Source organism: Harmonia axyridis, chromosome X (genome assembly GCF_914767665.1).
Source record: "Harmonia axyridis chromosome X, icHarAxyr1.1, whole genome shotgun sequence".
NCBI lineage: Eukaryota > Metazoa > Arthropoda > Insecta > Coleoptera > Coccinellidae > Harmonia > Harmonia axyridis.
The window spans coordinates 12,460,950-12,486,814 of NC_059508.1; the positions used below are offsets into that span (position 1 = coordinate 12,460,950).

The 25,865-nt window shown below is 38.7% G+C and overlaps 1 protein-coding gene across 2 annotated transcripts in view; it reads right to left on the bottom strand.

Moving 5' to 3' along the window:
• The window catches only part of LOC123685961 (Kv channel-interacting protein 4-like), a 175,630-nt gene that overhangs the window by 2,281 nt on the left and 147,484 nt on the right, over positions 1-25,865 (bottom strand). The window lies entirely within an intron of this gene.

Consider the following 25,865-nt stretch of genomic DNA (forward strand, 5'->3'; position numbering starts at 1 on the left):
TTAATCTCCGTTAATATTGATGATAGAGCTCTGAAATTAAAACATTATAAAGAGTGTTTTTTTTAGAGCTATAGAACTTTAAATTGCAATAAAACATATTTATTTATCCGCAAGATAATCTTGTGGCATTACATTTTGAATATGATTTCTGGCATATGACCGCCATAGCTGGCTTGGATGTAGTCCAATCTGGACGTCCAATTTTCGATGACTTTTTTCAATATTTGTGGCCGTATATCGGCAATAACACGGCGAATGTTGTCTTCCAAATGGTCAAGGGTTTGTGGCTTATCCGCATAGATCAATGACTTTACATAGCTTCACAGAAAGTAGTCTAGCGGTGTTAAATCACAAGATCTTGAAGGCCAATTGACAGGTCCAAAACGTGAAATTAGGCGGTCACCAAACGTGTCTTTCAATTAATCGATTGTGGCACGAGCAGTGTGACATGTTGCGCCGTCTTGTTGGAACCACAGCTCCTGGACATCATGGTTGTTCAATTCAGGAATGAAAAAGTTAGTAATCATGGCTCTATACAGATCACCATTGACTGTAACGTTCTGGCCATCATCGTTTTTGAAGAAGTACGGACTAATGATTCCACCAGCTCATAAAGCACACCAAACAGTCAGTTTTTCTGGATGTAACGGTGTTTCGACATACACTTGAGGATTAGCTTCACTCCAAATGCGGCTGTTTTGTTTGTTGACGTAGCCATTCAACCAGAAGTGCGCTTCATCGCTAAACAAAATGAAATAGACGTAGTGCGCGATGCGTATTCCGCACAGAACTATTATTTTCGAAATAAAATTGCACTATTTGCAAGCGTTGTTCAGGCGTGAGTCTATTCATGATGAATTGCCGAACCATACTGAGAATAAATCACTTAACAGCTGTTAAATCGGTCGCCATTCCGAACAGTAATGCTAACTTAAAGTTATATACCTCAAAAAAAAAAAACACCCGTTACATGCACTTCTTGACGTAGAATCCAGTGTCGTCTTTTTAACAGGATTTTTATTTACGAAGCTATGAACAAAAGTTATGTTTTTTCAAATGGGAACACTAGATTTCTGTGCCATTTTTTGAGAGCTCAAATTTTCCTGATTTCAAGAATATATAACATCGTATGGTCAATATAAATAATAGAAAATGGTCAGAACCCCCTTTTTTCATCTGAGAGTCTCAATATTCCTAAGGTTTCAACTGTTGATGAGCACAGGAGCTCACAGCTAATAGCTCAGGAGAAAAAAAAATCAAGAATGAATGTGACTTTCAAATTCTTTTATGACTTCAACTTTCCCTTATTCATCAATATTTGCGTTATCTCCTTAAGAAGTTCATAAGCTAAGATAACTCCCTAACTTTCTCAACCCTATACTAGCGTGAATTTACTTATCTTTCAACCTCACCTTAAGGATTCAAAACTTCCGATTGTTCAAGACCGTCAAAAACTTTTGGAACTGGTGGTTCTCGACCTAATAAATTCTAATTCTAACAAGGACAAGGAGGCGGAATGTCCTGTGAACAGGACGGTTAAAGAAATGGAAGAAGTTTGTTATACGTAGTGTGGGAATGAAATGGATGCTGGAACCTATGAGACTACAAAGGCGCAGAGGAACCTATTCGAATAAAAATAGAGTGAGGAAGAACAGAATCATGTAGTTGTGGAATAGATCCTTCCACTTGATGTTTTGGTTTGATCCCCTTGTGAAATATTCATCGTTTGTTATAAGGAATGCTAGTTCTCCAGTGAAAGCTTCGGAATCGTTCGAGATAAAAACGATAAATGTAACACTATGCAGGGTGTACCAAGTTCGAATAACTATTAGACGTTTTTACAAAACTAGGGTTATTTAAACTCTGAAAATTGGGATATTCGATTCAATAGAAATGATACGTAATGTTTATATACTAACTGACAAAGAAACTGCAACACCCAGAAGGAGCTGTTTAAATATAATTTTTTTGGTAAAACATAGATAGTATATCAATGAAAACCAGAAAAATTCCACCAGAGTGTTACTCTTTCGGGGTTTTCCTTCTCCTGAAACTCTTTCTTGCATTCTTGCATTAGCCAATACCACAGAAAGGTTTCGGGCTGATGAAAGGAGTTTGTGCTCCTTTTCTGGAGATTATATGCCTCTGGAAAGACCTCCCTAGGCATTGTGTTCCAAAGCCAGGGTGTTCGTTGGATGAACGAGTCCTTGGAAAGAAATGTTCTGCAGGTTTCCAAAGTGACCACGAAGGGATGTGAACACTGAACTCTACGAGTCAATCTGGAAAAGACTGTCAAATGAGGAACGACTTCTGAAATCTCAGAAGAGCATCGTCCATGGAAATATCTATAAAATAGAACCAGATTCCCCCTTTCTTATGGTGTTCCACAGAATATTACCGATGAGACAAATTGCCCTTGTTTGGACAGAATCAAATAGTTTCAGGATATGTTTAGGTGCAGCACTTCAAACATTGGAATGAAGAAGTGATTGCCGAGGTTGAAAGTGTATTTTCTTCGACTGTTCTGTTAGAGTTTTGACTGTTTCAATTCGTGATTTTTTTCGATTAGTATTGTATGAAATATCCGATGATTTAAGAAGCTTTCGAACACAGGCTCGAAGTGCGTTTTTAGCTCGAGACAGGTGAATGAATCATGCCAGTGAGATTCAAACTGTAGATGAGAAGGAATGAGGCGTAAAGAATAATGAACGGTTGTACGAAATTGACTGAATTCATTCAAAGATCCTAGCAAGCTATTCAGTTGCTTTATCCCCTGAAGATGGATCAACGTTGGAAATGTTATTGTTCAGACGGGTGTTCTCTATCGCAAAGGAACCTTTGGCATTTGATCCCTTTCAGACTCAGTGTGGACTATTAGTATACGTTTAATTAGACAAACGGCAATGACTAGAGAAAATGGCCGTATGCGACTTGAATTTAATCATCATGTTCTTTCTGGAAGGCGTGCGGATGGTTTGAATTATGGAAACATTGAAATTCTGCGGTAGTCCACACCAATTCTCGATTGGATGCTCTGTAGGGAATTCGACATTTACCGTTGAGTAGGCGTGAAATTTCGTGTTACGTACTTATTGAGGCACGTTTCCTTTCTCTACAGTAGGAATCAGCACTTCGATAGAAAGGACGAGGAGAAATCCTAAATTTTAACATTCTTGGAACCAACCCTTACGTTGTACTGTTCCATTGTAATGACCTCATAGTTTTTCTAGTTTTTGTACGCTCATCGCTTCGACAATAAATGATTAATCAAAGTTTCACTCGCTGAAAATACATTCGAATAACAGTTATTCTGATTTCAACTAATTTATTATGCAAATAACAATTATTTCACTTCACAGTAGCTTCTTCAGATTTCTTACATTTTGAATAACTAAATATAGTGATGTACAAATTTCATATTTAATTACATTTCTGCTTATTTCTAATAGTAAAATGATCATAGGAGCCACCTGCCTATGCAGTGGATTCAGCAAAATTCAATGTATCTGAACAAAGGATTGAAAATACGATGTATGATTGAAAAATACAATTGATTCGCCAATACAATGCGTTAATTAAGATTATTAGGACAATTGAAAAGTCCCCGGTCTGATGCACAGATGGCGGTGCTAGTATTAAATACATATGGTTTTTAATTAGTACCCACCTTCAAACGATACGTGTCAAAATTTGACAGCAGTCTGACCATTAGTTTGTTAGATATTGCGTTGTGAGTGTAGCTACTTTGGTTATTTGAAAAAATTTGGAAAAAAAAGAATTTAGTGTGCTGATAAAATATTGGTTTTTTAAGGGAAAAAATACAGTTGAAGCCAAATCTTGGCTTGATGAAGAGTTTCCGGGGTCTGAACCAGGAGAATCAACCCATCATTGATTGGTATGTCAAGTTTAAACGTGGTGAAATGAGCACCGAAAACGGCGAAAGCAGTGGACGCCCAAAAGAGGCTGTCACAGACGAAAAAATAAAAAAAGTTCACAAAATAATTTTGAATGACCGTAATATCATTCACGAATATTTGTACATGAGAAAGCTGTGTGCAAAATGGGTGCCGCGTAAGCTCACAATCGATCAAAAGCAACAACGTGTTAATGATTCTGAGCAGTGTTTGAAGCTGTTTAAGTGCAATAAACCTGAATTTTTGCTTCGATATGTAACAATGGATGAAACATGGCTCCATAATTTCAGTCCGGAGTCCAATCGACAGTCAGTTGAGTGGACTGAACACGATGAACCTAATCCAAAGCGAGGAGAAACACAACAGTCAGCTGGCAAGGTTATGGCATCATTATTCTGGGATGCGCAAGGTATAATACCTTGATTGATTACCTCCGAAAGGGTGAGACAATCAACAGCGATTATTATATAGCGTTATTGGATCGTTTAAAGGATGTAATGGTTTGAAGAAAAATGCGCCGTGTCACAAATCAATGAAAACAATGGCAAAATTGCATGAATTGGGCTTCGAATTGCTTCTGCTTCCACCTTATTCGCCAGATCTGGCCTCCAGCGACTTTTTCCTGTTCTTAGACCTCAAAAGAATGCTCGCTGGAAAGAAATTCAGCGCCAATGAAGAAGTAATCGCCGAAACTGAGACCTATTTTGAAGCGATACACAAATCGTACTAAAAAAATGATATTGAGAAGTTAGAAGATCGCTACAATCGCTGTATCGCCTTCGAAGGCTACTATGTTGAATAATAAAATCGAATTTTGCCAAAAAATGTGTTTTACTATGATAGACCGGAGACTTTTCAATTGGCCTGTTAGTGGGCAATTTATCTGCAATGAAATATGAAATATTAAATAGGGATTCGAAAATAAGTCTTCCATAAATAATCAATAATTCTTATTTTCTCGAGAACACTTATGAAAGCTGCTGGGAAACTGTTTAGAGAAGGAGCCAAGAAATGAATAAATTTATTCGAAACATTAGTGAACTTCTCCTATCGAATGGCAGATATTTATTTAAATCGGAAAATGGAAACTTTTTCTAGTATATGCCTTAGACCGGAGTGTTCCGAGAATGTTCCCGAATTTCCTACGCTATAGCAAAACACAATCTGTTCCGGATTATTAAAGTTTTCTTCTATACTCTCCCCATTTCAGAATTTATTATGTAGCACTTGTATTCTCGCTCAACTAGTAGAAGTGTTTCTCCTTTATATATTTTTCTCTTCCTATTCCATCGTTGCCGCAGTTTTCGATGATGTATTCGCCACATTTCGCGAAGTTTTTTTTATTTTCAGCCACGTAGATAATTCAGTTGGATAGATAAGCCAACCTTGATGGTCTTCAAGCGAAAACAACACGCTGAGCGAATCTGAAAGCCCATGATCGATTGTTTTTTCTTCATAGTTCCACGTTGCGCTTTGGTTTATGAAGTTCAACCAATTTCGCGGTAACACAAATAATATACGATGACATTTTAACATAATCTGATCGGAAGGAAATGAGATTGTTTTCTGTCACATTTTAAATAACCTATTATTCTGTAGTGATTATTTGCTAGCCCGATAGATGGCGTTGTAAGCTTTGCATCTCCTGGAGGAACAGCACAGTTTTAAGTGCATCCATATTTGGCCAATTGAAAAGTTCCCGGTCTGATGCACAGATGGCAGTGCTAGTATATTAAATCCATATGAGTTTTATTGAGTACCAACCTTCAAACGATACGTGTCTAAGTTTGACAGCAGTCCGACCATTAGTTAGAGAGATATTGCGTTGTGAGTGTAGCTACTTTTGTTATTTGAAAAAAGATGAAAAAAAAAGAATTTCGTGTGCTGATAAAATATTGTTTTTTGAAGGGAAAAATATAGTTGAAGCATAATCTTGGCTCGATGAAGAGTTTCCGGGGTCTGCACAAGGAAAATCAACCATCATTAATTGGTATGCTTAGTTTAAACGTGGTGAAATGAGCACTGAAGATGGCGAACGCAGTGGACGCCCAAAAGAGGCTGTCACCGACAAAAAAAATCAAAAGAGTTCACAAAATAATTTTGAAAGACTGTGAAGTGAAGTTGATTGAGATAGCAGACATTGTGAAGATATCATCTGAACATGTACATCTATCATTCACGAATATTTGTACATGAGAAAGCTGTGTGCAATATGGGTGCCGTGCGAGCTCACAATCGATCAAAAGCAACAACGTGTTAATGATTCTGAGCAGTGTTTGAAGCTGTTTAAGTGCAATAAACCTGAGTTCTTGCGTCGATATGTAACAATTGATGAAATATGGCCCCCATCATTTTACTCCAGAGACCAATCGACAGTCAGCTGAGTGAACTACACACGATGAACCGAATCCAAATCGAGGAAAAACACAACAGTCAGCTGGCAAGGTTATGGCATCAGTATTCTGGGATGCGTGAGCTATAATATTTATTGATTACCTCCAAAAGGGCCAGACCATCAACAGCGATTATTATATACCATTATTAGATCGTTTATAGGATGAAATCGTTAAAAAACGGCCCCATTTGAAGAAAAAAAAGGTGCTGTTTCATCAAGACAATGTATCGTGTCACAAATCAATGGAAACAATAGCAAAATTGCATGAATTGGGCTTCGAATTGCTTCTGCATCCACCGTTTCGCCAGATCTGGCCTCCAGCGACTTTTTCCTGTTCTCAGACCTCAAAAGAATGCTAGCTGGAGAGAAATTTAGCGCCAATGAAGAAGTAATCGCTGAAACGTTCTGGATGGAAGGACAGACGCAAATTTTGCATTCGAAACTTTTTGTGATTATTTAAAAAATTTGTTCTCCTTGAACAATTCCCTGTTCATAATATTTCGTGGTACAGTAACTCTATCTGAAGCTCAATTAACCTTGGCATTATTGGTTAATCGCGAATGATGTGTAGGGATAGAAAGTGAATGGCTGTGATCAGCTAGGAACATTATCAATTCATAAGTTTATTGTAGACCCACATCAGTTTAACGATTAACTGTCGGGTTTGATATCCAAACTGAGACCAGAATTGTGATGGAATTCACATTATCGTTGTGGAAGTTTGTTAACCTAGTTTGATAACGTTCCTAAGAATTTGAAGGGGAGACATTTACATCAAACCAATATAAGGAAAACGTTAGTTATTATTATTTCAAGAAAAATATATGACTAATAAAGTGTGTTCCAATAAGAGGTTTCATTTTGAATAGACTGCTATCTGAGCAACTGACATTTTTGAAGCTGTCATCTTTTGACATTTGACAAGCGAAAACTACGACATTACCAAGAATGGAACGATACACGATCCAAGAAAGCACTGAAATGATTGAAAATTTTGCAATCACAGCTTGGACAACTGAAGCACTTTCGGGAAATTCGAGCTGTTAGCACGAATTAGTGATGCGAAGAATCGAAACCGTGTGCGTCTCTTAAGAACAACATAATCGTGACCAACAAAAAAAAGATCTCTACGAAGTGATGAAAGAAGGTTTAAAAGGCTTATCATGCAATCAGAATGAAACTGAGTTTCATCAAAAAAAGGTAAATTCTCATTATAACTTCGCCATAGGCGGAGGAAGTTGCGTAGCCCTTACGTCGTTAACCCCAACATGTTGATATCGAGGGGGACTACAGTCAATTTACCTCTCGAAGTTAGTAATGTCACAACCTCCTGGCATATTTTCATCTTGTTGAGGCCGTGTTTACACGTGAAAGTGAGAATGAAAAATGCGCGCCGTTTCGTTGCCACTGTACTGGGCATAACTTTCAGAACGTGGAAAGTTCGCCAAAATTGTGCCCTCACATATATAAATTTCGCATAATGTCAACCGGCCGACCCATATTTTCCTTCCTGAATCATTTCGAAAAGGTTTATTGAATAATTTATGGAAATGAAACGTTTCTGACACCATTCTGATTTATTCCTACTTCTTGATATGTGTGAGCCTCTGTAGGAAAAAAAAATTGGGGTTGTTTTCGAGAGCTCGTTCCATGAACAGATCACTCTCATTTCGTCACAATGTCTGCAATTTTAGTCTATCATAGTAAAAGACATTTTTTTTTGGCAAAATTCGATTTTATTATTCAACATAGTTGCCTTCGAGGGCGATACAGCGATTATAGCTTCAACTACCGAAATTAGTTTCGGCAACTACTTCTTCATTTGCACTTAATTTCTTTCCAGCGAGGATTCTTTCGAGGTCTGAGAACAGGAAAAAGTCGCTGGGGGCCAGATCTGGCGAATACGGTGGATGAAGAAGCAACTCGAAGCCCAATTCATGCAATTTTGCCATTGTTTTCTTTGATTTGTGACACGGCGCATTTTTCTTCAAACCATTACATCCTTTAAACGATCCAATAACGCTATATAATAATCGCTGTTGATGGTCTGGCCTTTTTGGAGATAATCAATGAATATTATACCTACCTTGCCCGTCCCAGAATGCTGATGCCATAACCTTGCCAGCTTACTGTTGTGTTTTTCCTCGCTTTGATTTCGGTTCATCGTGTGCATTCCACTCAGCTGACTGTTGATTGAACTCCGGAGTGAAATGATGGAGCCATGTTACATCCATTGGCACATATCGAAGCAAAAATTCGGGTTTTGGTCTTAAACAGCTTCAAACATTGCTCAGAATCATTAACACGTTGTTGCTTTTGATCGATTGTGAGCGACGACCCTGTCTATCACTCTTGAAAGTGACTTTGTTGACGAGTATATTCGAATTTTAAAGTGTACAGTTTTTCAGAGAAGTTCTTAATGGCGAACGGATTCTACCCCTTCGTATATTGTGAATTCCAAATGTTTGTTATTCGAAATATAAAACAACGGATATTTGTTAGTATTTCGCACGAATATACCTTTTTTCATCGACCCCAATCCTCGTTCCGATGATTTTAAAGCATTTCCCTCAGAAAATCTGAGGTGAGGTAGGTACAAGTCGGGCCTCTCATAAGATGTGAAGGATCTGTGTGTTCCTATCCTATGAATTACGTTATTTTCAGAGGATATGATTTATTTCTCGGTTGTGCTTACGCCGCGAGTTGAATTTTTGTCCGAAGAAAAGGAATACGACGAACAGAGTTTGTTCGTTCACTTTTTTCTTAGGAGAAATTGTGTGATTTATTTTTTTTGTGAAGAGCGTTTAGGAAACAAGCGCCCAAAGCCATGGACTGACGAAGATATACGTTATATTTTATCGATTATGGATATTTTGGGATTAAGGGATTTTCAAGGTTGATTACAAACAACCCTAACATTGAAAAGTACTCTGTTTATCATAGTAGAACACATTGATTTTATTATTCAACATAGTTGCCTTCGAGGGCGATACAGCGATTATAGCGATCTTTCAACTTTTCGATACCATTTTTGTAGTACGATTTGTCTATCGCTTCAAAATAGGCCTCAGTTTCGACGATTACTTCTTCATTGGCGCTGAATTCCTTTTCAGCAAGCATTATTTTGAGATCTGAGAACAGGAAAAAGTCGCTGGGGGCCAGATCTGGTGAATAAGTTAAAGATGCAGAAGCAATTCGAAGCCCAATTCATGCAATTTTGCCATTGTTTTCAATGATTTGTGACACGACGCATTGTCTTGATGAGACAGCACCCCTTTTTCTTCAAATCGGGCGGTTTTTTGACGATTTCATCCTTTAAACGACCCAATAACGGTTGTTTTGGAGGTAATCAATAAATACCTTGAGCATCCCAGACTACTGATGCCATAGCCTTGCCAGCTGACTGTTGTGTTTTTCCTCGCTTTGGATTCGGTTCATCGTGTACAGTCCACCCAGCTGATTGTCGATTGGACTCCGGAGTAAAATGATGAATCCACTTTTCATCCATTATCACATATCGACGCAAAAATTCAGGTTTATTGCACTTAAACAGCTTCAAACACTGCTCAGAATCATTAACACGTTGTTGCTTATGATCGAAAATGAGCTCGCCGTAAACCATTGTGCACGCAGCTTTCTTATGTACCAATATTCGTGAATGATATGATGTACACGTTCAGATGATATCTTCACAATGTCTACTATCTCGATCAACTCCACTTTACGGTCATTCAGAATTATTTTGTGAACTTTTTTGACTTTTTCGTCGGTGACAGCCCATCACGTTTAAACTTATCATACTAATCAATGATGGTTGATTTTCCTGGTGCAGACCCCGGAAACTCTTCACCAAGCCAAGATTTTGCTTCAACTGTATTCCCTTCAAAAAGCAATATTTTATCAGCACACGAAATTCTTGTAGCTACACTCACAACGCAATATCTCACAAACTAATGGTTAGACTGCTGTCAAATTTCAACATACATCGTTTGAAGGGTGGTACTAACTAAAAATCATATGGATTCAATACTAGCACCGCCATCTGTGCATCTGTGTAGACATCAAAACCTTCCTAAATTGTATTATTCCTATTGAAAAACATTTTATTGGAAATCTTATTTATTTCAATGTTCAAATAGAAACATAGAAAAACTTCAAAATCATTTCACCAAATATTATTTTCTGAGACCATTAAGTTCTCGCATTTTTTAATACTGCCATCTAGCCTATTGGTTTTTATATTCCTTCCAGCGAAAGCGGTGCATAAGCTGCTAATATTTTTTTACGATCAAATACCCTATTAATACGCCAGTTTAAACATAAATTGCGAGTAAAATATCGTTACTAAACTACAAGCATTCCACGTCATTGGACCTATCGACTTTTTGCGCTTTTAAAGTTGGAACAAAATACAGAAATTGATGTTTCCAATACCCGTACGGGGATCGGAGGCCTCCAGGTACTGATAGATATTCATAAAAAACACGCTTTCGCAAATGTATCGACATTTATCTGAGTTCGGGAAATTGCATCGTGCTGGATAACCAGATTAGATTTGCCTTGAAAATGCTTTCACCACTTTCATTGGAAAACAGACATATATCACTGTGATTTGTTCTGGATGTTATGAAAGCCCGATACGATGTGCAGAGATACTGCGTGAATAACATTCGGATGTTTCGAGGTTTTTTTGACGCTGTTCAACTTTTCCGAAAGCGTACCAATTTTTCGATTTGTCGGAGTGTTTTTGCAAAGCCATTATTGGAGTTGCTTTTTGACGCAAACGTTCGTTGAAAGAACTGTAGCGTGGATTCGGGGAATACCTCTCATCATCAGGCAGGGTTGCATCTGTTTCAATTTTGTTTATTGCGTGATGGAAACTCTTGATTTTCGAGTGAAGATAAACACTGATAATTTTACAATATGATCTCGGAAAATTTTGTATAAGCCTTGGCATCGTTATATCACAACTTATTCTTATTAAAAATCGTATGTCAATTGCTGCTTCGTCGCCTACATGTACAGGGTGTTTTTTTAGAGCTATAGAACTTTAAATTGCAATAAAACAACGATGGATTATTCGATTGACATGAATTTTATTTAATCTTAAGATAATCTTGTGGCATTACATTTTAAATATGATTTCTGGCATATGACCGCCACGGCTGGCTCGGATGTAGTCCAATCTGGACGTCCAATTTTCGATGACTTTTTCCAACATTTGTGGTCGTATATCGGCAATAACACGGTGAATGTTGTCTTCCAAATGGTCAAGGGTTTGTGGCTTATCCGCATAGACCAATGACTTTACAAAGCCCCACAGAAAGTAGTCTAGCGGTGTTAAATCACAAGATCTTGGAGGCTAATTCATAGGTCCAAAACGTGAAATTAGGCGGTCACCAAACGTGTCTTTCCAAAAATCGAATGTGGCACGAGCTGTGTGACATGTTGCGCCGTCTTGTTGGAACCACAGCTCCTGGACATCATGGTTGTTCAATTCAGGAATGAAAAAGTTAGTAATCATGGCTCTATACCGATCACCATTGACTTTAATGTTCTGGCCATCATTCTTTTTGAAGAATTACGGACTAATGATTCCACCAGTCCATAAAGCGCACCAAACAGTCAGTTTTTCTGGATGTAACGGTGTTTCGACATACACTTGAGGATTAGCTTCATTCCAAATGTGGCAGTTTTGTTTGTTGACGTAGCTATTCAACCAGAAGTGCGCTTCATCGCTAAACAAAATAAAATGGACGTAGTGCGCGATACGTATTCCGCACAGAACCATTATTTTTGAAATAAAATTGCACTACGATTAGTTAACAACAAAGCATCGAACCTATTCCCCTTTTTTTCGTATAACCTGTGTATTTAATTGCAAAACGTGGCTCTAAACGCTGTGAAACGAGTATAATCCTGTAAGGTGAGTAGTTTTCTTCACTCACGTCTTCAACTTTTATCACATCATCACCAATTCTGAACTAGATGGCGAAACATTTCATTTTAGCAATTTATATACTCGCACATTTAGGCTTAGTGTGTAATTTGGTGGAGTTCATTCCAAAACTTGCCTTTTGGAGGGCCATTCAGTTGTGTTGTTCATTAGTTATTCCCAAATCTCTGTGGGGTGAAGTGTTAATGAAGGAACACAATGCCATACTCCCAGAAGCTATTTAGCGTTGTCGATACACTACCCGACTTGATACAAGTCGAAATTAAAAGGATCAACATAAGAAAATCAACTTGATCCATCAATTTTCGTTTTTTTTTTCTGTACTTAACAATTATCTGAGACAGAAACTCAGAAAAAAACACTCACTCACGTGTTAATAATTTTGAGCAGTGTTTGAAGCTGTTTATGTGCAATAAACCTAATTTTTGCGTCGATATGTGACAATGGATGGAACATGGCTCCATCATTTCACTCCGGAGTCCAATCGACAGTCAGCTGAGTGGACTGCACACGATGAACCGAATCCTAAGCGAGGAAAAACACAACAGTCAGCTGGCAAGGTTCTGGCATCAGTGTTCTGGGATGCGCAAGGTATAATATTCATTGATTACCTCCAAAATAGTCAGACTATCAACAGTGATTATAATATAGCGTTATTGGATCGTTTAAAGGATGAAATCGTTGAAAAACGGTCCCATTTGAAGAAAAAAAGGTCTCCAGCGACTTTTTCATCTTCTCGGACCTTAAAAAAATGCTCGCTGGAAAGAAATTTAGCGCCAATGAAGAAGTAATCGCCGAAACTGAAGCCTTTTTTGAAGCGAAAGACAAATTGTACTACAATAATGATTTCGAAAAGTTGGAGGAAGATCGCTATAATTGCTGTATCGCCCTCGAAGGCAACTATATCGAATAATAAGATCGAATTTTGCCAAAAAAATGTGCCTGTTATCTATAACAAACAAGAAAAAATACCGATACGTTCGGTAAGAAGTGTGGGGCAACATGTTAAAGCAAGTGTTCTTGTGGATGTTATAAATCCTGAAACTCCACTTGACGTATTATGAGCAATTCTGACGTTTCCTTTCTACAGCATTTCAAAGTTACGCTTGATGTACGTTTCAAGTGTTTCAGATGGAATTCACTTCCTAGATATTGAGAGAAATATTACTGCCACACGTTTTATTGGGTTGAGTGGAATTTGAGATAAGCCTATATGAGCAGTTTTCATAACGGTGGTTCTTAGTTTGACAGAAGAGCAATTTAGGGTCTCTACCAGGAAACTGGCTCATGAATTATTCGTTTTTGGACTTTGTACGTGCTCTCTTCGAGGTATATCACTGATGTCAACCCATCTATAATCGAAAACATATCGCAAAAATGATAATTGTTCTTGTCCAACGAAAACTTAACACCTTGATTTTCTGGCTATAAAATGAAAATGTGGAAAATTGCTCGCTGGTAAGGTCCAGTACTTATTGACTGTGTTATAATAGCTCAAGAATGAATGTGACTTTCAAATTCTAATATGACTTCAACTTTCCCTTATTCATTAATATTTGCGTTATCTCTCTAAGAAGTTCATAAGCTAAGATAACTCCCTAATTTTGTCAACCCTGGACTAGCGTGAATATACTTATCTTTCAACTTCACCTTAAGGATTCAAAACTTCCGATTGTTCAAGACCATCAAATTTAAGTATTCGTTGGACCACACTGTATAAATGGCCTGTTGATTGCTATTCAGACGGCTCCTCCGACAACAACGGTTGGAAGGTAATATGTTGACTTTAAATTTGCCTCTTATGAAAAACTGATTGCCTATGTTGTCTATATTTCTGAAGGGTAGACATAGTCTTTTTACAAAAAAGGTATTGAAATGTAACAACCTTTGAAGGTATTTTTTTTTTAAATATGTTATTACTGGTAAGGCCTGTGACATTTTGAGTGAAGTATTATTCCACCTCAAAAGATATGCGGCTTTGAAGTAACGATCTGGGGTTTGACTTGAAAGACCTTAGTTCTGGTTCGAGTTTCTTTTTCTGAACTGCTTATTTGCTTGCTTCGAGATAATCTTTGACGAGGGTCACCAACTGGTGGACCGTTGTCTGCACTTCTATTTGTTTTTTGCTGGTCCCTTAGAATTTGAGAATATCGATATGAAATAGGATGCTATTCCTCTCGATCTCCTACCAGGTCTAGTTCTTTTGGATATACATAACAGGTAGTTCTGTGAATACGCTATTTTCTCGTTTTTATAAGAATAAGGGTGAATACCAGAAATCATAGTTTTGCTGTTTTTGTTCCTCTGAGTTTGACGCTTATGCAAGGGAAAGTTCATTACAGTCCAATTATGATTGGAGCAATGAAGTTGCAAATATTTTCGGGAATAATAAAGCTGCACTACTGATGGAAATTATTTGACTTTCAAGAGAACATAAATATTCGGAAGTGAAGAATTTGAGACAGAATTTGTGTGTGGTGATAAATCTCCAGAACTGGAAAAATTGAGACTTTGCATAATGTTAGGATCAACATATAATTGTGAGGAAGGATTCTCGAAGAGAATACAGGGTGATTCACCGGGTTATACCAGAAACACACCACTACTTCCTTATTTCAAATGGCATACCTAGTATATTATTGCATCATTAGATAGCTCTTTTGACGACAATTTCGGCAATTTTCCATACCTTGGGTAGAAACTCAACGTTTCATGATAATGAAATTCTTATGAACAAAATGGTGGCGAGGAAGACTTATATTTTTTGAATTTTTCGGAAGAAAAAGCTTTTTTCGATTCTGCAAATACGTAGTATTATAAGACTGTTTGCAGTTTGGATAAAAATGTACAGGGTGTTCATGAGAAGATCATGAATTTGGACAACTCGAATTCATCAAAAACTTGTGTTTCGTCCCGAGATCGCTGGTGGACTCGTCAGTTAGGCATTCCAGCGATCTCTGCCTAAGACACACCTTCTTACACAATCGTGGAGAAGTGTATCGGCTCCGGCTGCTTTGCGTCGACCACTTTAAATACACCGGGGCCGATCTTCTGTGGCGCATACAGCCATAGCGCCATCTATGAGTACACTGAGTCACTACATACTCCCCCCCTAGTGCCGATGACTGACCAGAGGAGGAAGTACACAGGTAGTCCCAGGGGGATAGAGCGCATGCGTGCTGTGATGGCGGTATCGCAAGGCTTAGCGTGCCATCGGCTCCAGTGTCCGATGAACACGCCTTTAGTAGCCGTAACGTTGAGTGGGGCAGTAAACCGCCTTCTTCACTCCAACGCTGCAGTTTTCCGCCATCGAGGTAGGTTATAGGTGCGCCCTCTCCCAGTGGAGTTCTCCACCATCGTGGACAAGTGAATCGGTTGCTTCACTTTGCCCCCTTGAAATACGCCGGGGCCGATGTTGTGTGGCGCATACAGCCATAGCGCCATCTATGAGCAGACCGAGTCACTACATACTCCCTCCCCAGTGCTGACGACCTACCAGAGGAGGAGGTATTACGCAGGTGGTCCCAAGCGGGAGACAGCGCATGCGTGCTGTGATGACTGGAACGCAAGGCTCAGCGTGCCATCGGCTCTAGTGTCCGATGAACACGTCTTTAGTACCCGTAACGTTGAGCGGGGCAGTGAGTAGCCTTCTGCGCTCCAACGTTGCAGTTTTCTGCCATCACGTCAGGGTCACCACTTTGTCGAGCCAAGTTATAGGTGCGCCCTCTCCCAGGGGATTTTGTGTTTCGTCCCGAGATCGCTGGTGGACTCGTCAGTTAGGCGATCCAGCGATCTCTGCCTAAGACACAACTTCTCACACCATCGTGGAGAAGTGAATCGGTTGAATCACGTTGACTCCTTTAAAAACACCGGGAACGATGTTGTATGATGCATACAGTCATAGCGACATCTATGAGCAGACAGAGTCACTACAGATCCAAACCGCAAACAATACTACGTATTTGCAGAGTAAAATTCAAAGAAATGGGATTCCTCATCGCCACCATTTTTTTCAAAAGAAATTCATCAACTCATGAACCATTGAATTTTTGACTAATGTGGAATATCGCCGAAATTGTCATCAATAAAGCTTGCTAACGATGCAATAACATACTGGGTGTGCCATTTGAAATAAGGTAGTAGTAGTCTGAAAACTGAAAATATTTTAGGGAGAAAGATCATTGTCCCAAACCCCAAAATGCAAGTTTTCAGCTAAAAAATATGATTAGCTTTCCATAAACGTTTAATAGGCCATCCCAGTGAATCAACCTGTATTAAAAGACGGTCAACAAACTGGGTTTGATATATTGCCGAAATTGTCGTCAAAAAAGCTATCTAATGATGCAATAATATACTGGGAGTGCCATTTGAAATAAATAAGTAGTAGTCTGTCTCAAACCTAAATATGCAAATTTTCAGCTCGAAATTATGATTAGTTTTCCATAAAAGTCTAATAGGTCATCCTGGTGAATCACCCTGTAGAGCGATAACCGAAAATCTCCAAAACGGCTCATTTGGGGACCTATGTTTATATGAAAATTTTTAGTTATTTTGAGGTCTAGAACTAGCAACCAAAAGATTGAAACGTTGTTTCTTAACAACCGGTATCATTTTAACCGAACCAACAATTGAACTTTCTGTCGATCCCTGTTCTATGATATAGTAGGAAATAATAAACCATATTGTAGAATTTGATGTGTGCCTTCTCTGTCTAACGAAGAAGTTGAGGTTTGGACTCTGAAGTTGTCGGGAGGCGGTTTCCTAGGATGCAAGAACTTCTGCATGTAAGCAAAGAGGCAACGTTATCCCAAGGGATAAGCTTAACCCTTTCATGCGGTAAATGCTGAACAAACAGGTGTCAACAAGTTATTCGCCTGACAGGTCTTCGCGTTATTCAAACACGTTTTCTGAGTGGTGGGAGGAAATCGGCTACTGGAACTGATGTGACTGCCGTTATAATTGATTGTAGTTTCCACAGGTGTTTAGAACGCCAGCGAACTTATTGTAAATATTCAGGGGAGGAAGCCGTTATAATTCACGTCTTGAATGAATCTCTCCAAGCTCACGGTGCGAGACCAAGTCCAATTTCCATGTTCCCCCCATAAATATCCTTTCTCCCTCCGCTTCAGATTCCCCCATCTGCCAGGCAAATCCTTAGTTGCGTTTTTCTTCTGGATATACTGTGTTCAACAATTGGGTCATTCATTTAGCACGTTTGGATTGGTAATTTTCCAAATGAATCAGCTCCATGCGAAAGTTATGACACTTCGAATATCCTTTAATGCTCGATCCTAAATAATACAGAATCTACTGAATGAGTTGGTTGAGATTTTAATGTTCCTTGAAAAGAAATAAATTTCTTAAAAGGTTGAAGCTAGACTTCACATTTTGTGTCGTCACCACTAGCACTTATAACAGCCTGCATTCAGTTTGGCATGCTCTGAATTAACCTCTATATGTGGTTCTGCTCCAAGTTGTCTCACCCTTCAATTAAAGCTTCTGCTAGTCCTTATAATAGCGTCCATTCAGTTTGGCATCCTATGAATTAACCTCCGTATGCGGTCTGCCCGAAGTTGTCTCACCCTTCAACGTAAATTTTTTTTAGAGCTAGTATCCTCCTCTGAAGCTAGTCTCAGACATATTCTATTCAGTACAAATCCAAACTTGCAGGCCAGTTTGAAACTCATTTAAGCAATTTCTGTTGCTCGATAAAGTTGAGGTCACTTGAACTATTAAGAGCTCCTGAAAAGGATTCATTAATGGTCATTCTGGAATGGACACCATATGACGGCATTGAAGAAGATAACAGTATTTGGCTGATATTAATAGACACATGTGCAATAAATCCTGTACTGGAACTGATTTTAAACATTGGGTTGAAAGTTCTTTCTAGGAACTGTAGTATTTTTGTTGAGTGGATTTGACAAGTTAAGTCAGGGTGGTATCTGGTGCTTTCCTCCGATTCCACAAGGAATGCAAAGGGTGTCAGAGAAATAATCCCAATTGTGATATCATACAAATCCAATAATTCCAACAGAAATCAAAGAAGTGATCAAAAAATTCAGAAGCAAGAAAGTTCCAGGTAAATATGAAATATATAATACATAACAAACATTCTACTACAGAAGATTCTGGAAAATTAATTGCAGCGTTTATCAATGATGCCAACCGAGCGATGTGAATAGAATACTATCTAAGTACTACTAACTCCTGTCAGCACTTGGCAAACTAGTTGAGAGATTCATTACATAAGACTAAACGAAGACACAGAAGCACTGAATCTGATATCACCTGAGCAATTTAGATTTAGAACTATTGACGCTTATTGGATATTACACTGAAGGTATTCAGAACAATCAAGCCGCAGCCACAGGACTAGTGCTATTAGATATTGATAGAGTTTGATACGAAGGACTACTCTAGAAATATAACATCGTAAGAGGAGTTGAAATAGTTGAAACGCATTTTTGATAAGAAATGCCATAATGCTAAAATAGGATAATGTTGTTTTGATGAATAACAATATATCAAGTAGAATAGAAGAATAATATGTGAAACACGAATTAACTGACATCGATGGAAGATTTATGGTGACGTCGTACATTCTTGTATCATCCCTACTCAAGCCCAGCCTACACTACATCATTGCTTAATCAATCTGACATTCGCGTCCAGAGTTCGTAAAACATTCCATTCAATGGAGTCCCGCTAATTCCATAGACATAAAAACGCGATATTTCACGTTCGACGAGCCTTTTATTTTAGAGGGGGGGGAGAAGCCGTGAAATATTTCACGGAGTTAATAGTTCTTCAAGCTGGCGACGCTCACAGTGGCGGCCTATGCGAATGATTCGTAACTTTCCCGAATCTTTCTGTATCCCATTCTTAATTATCAGATTTGAACGAGTGGCGTATATTGAAAGTAGGGGTTGATTGAGTTGAGAGCCCCGTTTCTGAATTGCGATCAGTCTGATCTTTTACTCCACACCCTGGTTAACAAATTCAAAGAGATCGTCTATCATATTAGTGCAAGATCCTGCGATCATCAGTCCTTCGTCATTTTATGAAAGCTGAAAGTTTTACTGTTTGGCAGGTAACAGGTAGTACAGGTGTATCAAATAGTACCTTGAATTCATCAAAGTGTTTTATATTTTCTTTGGGATAACTTAAGAAAACTCGTCATCCATTGCAGCACTTATGACAGTTGTTACCCCCTGCCAGACACAGGTCAACAAAGAGCTTTAGCTACGTTCCTCAGTTTCTCATCGTAACCTGATAGTATGTTCTGTTGTAATGTAAATATATACAGTATTGGCAATGATAAGTCTTGATATAGTTGATTTCAATGTGAGGAACAGAGATGAAATTATCAGTTGAATCAACATCAGGGGATACAAGTAGGCATGTTCGAAGTTATTTGGTTTAGTTTATCTGAATTCTGATTTGCAGAGAGAGAGAGAGATGTACTCTGCTTGTATTTCTAATTGGACTTTTATTTTTTGTGAAAGGAAACATGAGAAAACGTTCTCGATCTACATTTGACTTTTGGCATTCATGCATTTCTTCTTGAAATAGTGATATTACATATCAAGATATTGATTTGCCAACAGTGTTTACGTTCCTGGGAGTAAATTTTGAGACATTTGCCCACAAATAGAAAGTTCCTGACCTAAGAGTATGGATTATCTGAGTTTAAGCCCATATCTTATGTAGATATAGCTCTTCCTCTAAGAATCCAGTTATGTAGGTATTAAAATCACAGCCTTAGAATCTCATATATGAGGTTTGATGTTTTCTTTAATGATAGAAATTTTGATAAATCGATTCGTCAACGATGTTTCGATCTTCAGAAACTGTAAGTTACTGAGTAACTTCTAGCCTCTTCTAGATAACCTAACCTAACCTAACCAGATTATTTATTGTAAATATAAAAAAACTACATGAATCATGATGATAAGTTACTATTTTGACGGGGTGTATTATCAAGATGAAGAGAATGAGGATAATATTAGTCTTGGTTCACCTTCGACGCCACTGTACGCCCCCTTCGCACGTTATACGTGATGATGCTCAGGCCCCGAATCCTACTCGTAGGTCCTAGTGCGATGGAGCATAAAAACTGGAAATTGGATCTACGAAAGGATCCCAGTTCTCAATTCCATACCGGGCATTCTGAACCCCCGATATGATCTCGATGGTATCGATTATGATAAGGCGTATGGTTTTCCCGAAGATCTTCAAGAGAGGAGGAGTCTGGCACGAACCGACTTGAAATAACACAATCCGAAAACTCAAATTGGCAGCAGCCGGCTAAATAACATCATGAATTATAGTTTCGATGAAAACAATCTAGTTTCGAGAAGTATTCCAGTTGGTTTTGTTCATCTGGATTTGGTAAATGAAGCCCTGACTAGAATCAAATGAAAACCTGCAGCGTTATTATTTCCTTCTACCTGACATAACATCTCAATTTATAGAAGTTATTCTGTGCAATACCTCGAGTCTAGATCGAATACGAATTCCATAAGTTGTTCCTATTTCAATTTCAGAAATATTTTCGAAGCATCAGATTCTTCGTTCGACTAAATGACTTGATTCTGCTAATACGTCTCTGAAGAAACCCTATCCTCAAGATTTCGAATGCTCACTGAGCTAATAGGTCTCCCTTTTGTTTGAGCTATTCAATAAACACCGATTGGTGTCCTGAACAAATATTAAAATGAAGTCCCAAGGGGTTCTCCGAAAATTGAAATCCTTAGTTTACTACCAATTATCGGGGAATCTGTAACAAGTGATACCAGGAATAGAATGGGGAGGTATTTAACAACGGATTTAGATTATGCGCAGACTCGAACGGGACGGTGTCATGCTAGGAAAACACTACATATATTATATATTTTTTTAGTAACTGCACAACGTCACAAATGGTGAATCTGAGTCCACCTTGAGAACACACACAAAACCGTGGAATTTACTAGAGTTTCTAGGTCGTTTAAAGTATACACTCAGTTTTTGTTTGAATGTTTCTCAAGTTTCTTGAGCACTTTCATTTTTAAGATTATAGTTAGCATGTTACCTATGACGATCCAGAATTTTATCCAGAATCAACCTGTATCAAAAGACGAGCAGCAAACTGGGCCGAATTGCCGCCTCTCAAATATAGAGACACTGACAACAATGTGATAGTGGCCATTGAAAAAGAGAATGACGCCACTAGTCCATACAAACTCATTCAATCCCCTTTCAGGGAGGCAAATATTTTTATATTCATTGAAAAAAACAAACAAAAATAGCTCCGCAGCTACAGTTGCCGAGGGCAGCCAAAGGGCAGGTTGTTTGAATCGTTAAATAGCCATTTATATTCCTCCAAGAATCGTAGTGATTTCTCATGTTTAGTTTATAGGGTCATCAGCGAGCTCTCTAATGCCCTCTGGGCCTACACATTGTTTTCGGAGCCTATAGAGCGTCGATAATGAAAAGCCAATCGACTCTCCTATAGAATGGGAAAACGCTCGTTGTACAAGGGGATGGCTTTAAAGCGCAGTTTTTATTTTTCCGCTGGCGGCAATTCAATCTGACCATGTCAAGTACACACGAATATTAATTCGGCCCGTGGACACCTGAAACGTCGTTTTTATTCTTTCATACTTTGCCGCAATTTGCCTTCTAATAGTTGAAGGCAATTAGCCTTTCATCCCTTACGCGATACTGTTTTTCGCGGCAACCATATTGAGCTGTTAGTCCCCCCTAATTATGATTGCAACGCATCTAGAGCCGGAAACGTGTGTGATAGGGGCTGCAATAGAATTCTTTTCTGTCTAATTTGGGCTGGAATTGGACGCAATTAAGTTTTATTTCATTCCGCAATGTTCAGCGCTGTCGGCCTTTTTGAAGTGGCATTGAAAAGTCCTCGGTCGATGCACATATGGTGGTGTTAGTATTGAATCCATACGACCATTAATTTGTGAGATATTGCATTGTGAGTGTAGCTACTTTTGTTACTTGAAAAAAGATGAAAAAAAAAAAATTTCTTGTTCTGATAAAATATTGCTTTTTGAAGGAAAAAAATACAGTTGAAGCAAAATCTTGGCTCGATGAAGAGTTTCCGGGGTCTGGACCAGGAAATTATACTCGCAATCGAACAAAGCAACAACGTGTTAATGATTCTGAGCAGTGTTTGAAGCTGCTTAAGAGCAATAAACCTGAATTTTTGCGTCGATATGTGACAATATATGAAGAAGAAAAAGGTGCTGTTTCATCAAGACAATGCACCGTGTCACAAATCAATGAAAACAATGGCTAAATTGCATGAATTGGGCTTCGAATTGCTTCTGCATTCACCGTATTCGCCAGATCTGGCCCCCAGCGACTTTTTCCTGTTCTCAGACCTCAGAAGAATGCTCGCTGGAAAGAAATTTAGCGCCACTGAAGAAGTAATCGCCGAAAGTGAGGCCTATTTCGAAGCGAAAGACAAATCGTGCTACAAAAATGGTATCGAAAAGTTGGGAGATAGCTATAATCGCTGTATCGCCCTCGAAGGCGTTATGTTGAATAATAAAATCGAATTTTGCCAAAAAAATGCGTTTTACTACGATAAACCGGAAACTGTTTCAATTGGCCTGTTATGAGTGCAGGACTGCCTATTCTCATGTTAAAGGAATCAGAAATTTAGGCCAACTTTCATGAATCAACCTATAGACCCGAAACTAACAGTCTTAGGACACACAACATGCTAATTTTCTGAAAAGCCTGCATTTACCACCAGGCTATGGTCAACCACTCATGTTACACCCTGTATGTGGACTAATTCAACTAGAGGTTGACGATTGCGAACTCTAAAAGTTATTTAAATTGGATGCGCCCTCTATTTGGGATATGTGAACTTATCAATGCTTCCGAGACGAATCCTTGTATCGAAAGCACCAGTCCGAATTCCGAGCAATACACTAGGAGGTTATTACTCAGCAAGTGCTTTTGTCACCCTCCCAGCCGAGAGTCCAAGTTGGCTTCATTGGTCCGATTCAGCATTTGTGCCCTTTCATAAATTTGCTAATTATAACTTTTCAATAGGACCGAATCTGCATATATCTCATTCTTTTGTATATTCTATTATAAAGGAAGTTTCAGAAACGTTTTGTATCATTTTCTAGATGACCTGAATAGATTGGATTCGATAGTTGAATTCAATTAATGAATTTGGATTCAAAGTTTTGTCCATCGCTGGCCTCTACTTTTTCCCATCCCTCGGGCAGGGTAGGAATGTTGAAAAAACTGGTCATCTTTTGAAGAAATCCACGAATCGGTCCAATTTTTCATAAGACCGGAAGTGCTGGTCAGCCAGGCCGTGTGGCATCGATCGAAATAAGTGATAATCCAAGGGAACACCGTCTGGAGAATACGGCGGGTGGGGTAGGACTTCCCATTTCAACGCTTCCAAGTATGTCTTGACCATTTTCGCAACATGGATTCGAGCATTGTCATTCTCTAAAATCACTTTATAATGTCTCTCGTTGTATTGCTGCCCTTTGTCTTTCAATGCTCGGATCAAACGCATTTATTACGTTCGATAACGATCCCCTGTGATTGTTTCAGTCGGTTTCAACAACTCATAATACACTACGCCGAGCTTGTCCCACCAAATAATGAGAATGACTTTGGAACCGTGAATATTCGGTTTCGTCGTCGACGTGAAAGCATGACTGGGATACCCCCGTGATTTTCTGCGCTAGGGATTATCGTAATGAACCTATTTTTCGTCTCAAGTCACAATGGGATTCAGAAATCTCTTCCGTTTTTGCCTTGCAAGCAGCTGTTCACAAGCTAACAAATGCCGTTCAACATCTCTCGGATTCAACTCGTACGGCATCCAACATCCTGGTTTCTGAATCATTTCCATGGCTTTCAGGCGTTTTGAAATAGCTTATTGCGCCACTCCCAATGATCATGCCAATTCTTGTTGCATTTGACACGAGTCTTGAACAAATAATGCCCCTGATTCTGCATCTTCGAAAACCTTCTTTCTTTCACCGCCATGCTGGTCTTCGACGTCAAAACCACCGTTCTTGAAACGTTGAAATCACTTTCGGCACGTTCTTCCACTAATATCGGCTTTACCATAGGTATTTGAGAGCATTCGATGAGCCTCAGGCGGATATTTCTTCATATCAAAGCAGAAAATTAAAACCTCCCGCAAATGACGAGAATTTGGCTCGTAAGCTGACAATGATATAATCAGTGATCCTATTGACTTCTCAAGTCCAAAATCTTAGGGAGCACATGAAAAAAATTCACCATCGATATTTGAAACTTGCGTTATAATTCTGCGAATTTTTAAGGTGTGCCTTTGCTCGAAGAATGCTGATGGATTTTCGAAAAAATCGTACAGAAAAACAAAGGTTTACTTTTTCCTCCGACTGAGCGAACAATCATAGAGTATAATTTGACACTTTGAAGGAAGTATTTTGGGTTGCCTGACAGAGCGAGCGAAGCCGGGGCAGGCAGCTAGTTTGCAATAAGATCGTACCTTCCGATCTCCGTAAGAGTCTAGGGTACCACTGACACATCTCCTTCCCCCCTGTAAACAAATAGCACTGATATGCTATCAATCGAAAATCCGAAAATCCCGTTCGAAGGAACAACGTATGGAAATAGTATAAAGTGGGTATTACACGAACTTTTCATGTTAACCCACCGAGTTGTATTCAGCAGAATTGAATGGGGAATTGGTCAGACCGATAGGGGAGGTAGATATCCACTAGATATGCTATTGTGTTGCTTTTTTCATCAGTCCATCGAAATGCCGTAACCCCCATACCTAGTGGAGTCGAGTTTGAAGAGGATGGATTTTCCGAGTGAGCGTTTAGCCGGGGCTTTAGCTATTTGCTCAATTCATCAGGTCGTGAGGGTCCGACGAGCGTTATCGAATTTTGGTAGGAAGTTCTTTCCCTGAGCTCGACATTTGTTATCCTTTAAGCACACAATTCGTAATTGGATAATTTCTACCGTTGTCACAGATTTATCGCGAGGTTTGTGGTTGGAATTTTCCCGTTTTTTTTCTCAACGTTTAATCGTTTATAGATATGGCTGGGAGTTAATGAGTAGGTTGATGTTTATGTTTGCTCATTTGTAAGGATATTTTACAATTGGAGTCTGTTTTTAGATGATCAACAAGAACATCAAAAGTGATTATTATTTAGCGTTATTGGATCGTTTAAATGACTGAATCTTTAAAAATCGGCCCCATTTGGAGAAAAAATAGTGCTGTTTCATCAGGAGTCCTGATGAAACAGCACATTTGAAAAACAATTAAAAGATCCTTCATGGGACTATTGTACCATTTTATTGATTGATTCGACTACGTAGATCACGAAAATGCTTGAAGTTTGATGATCGGTACATTATTTCGGAAATTATAGGTAAAAATCTAAAATTTTCGAGAAAAAAATGGATAATATTCCCGAGGCTGCAACTTCTCCTGGACATGAGCTACGCCCTTGAAACCTGAGTATGTTTTAGATCGCAACTTCAAATTTGAAAAACGTTTGTATTTGAGGGGTCTGTGACTAATAATTCAGGAGATAAAACGATTTTTAGAGGCAAA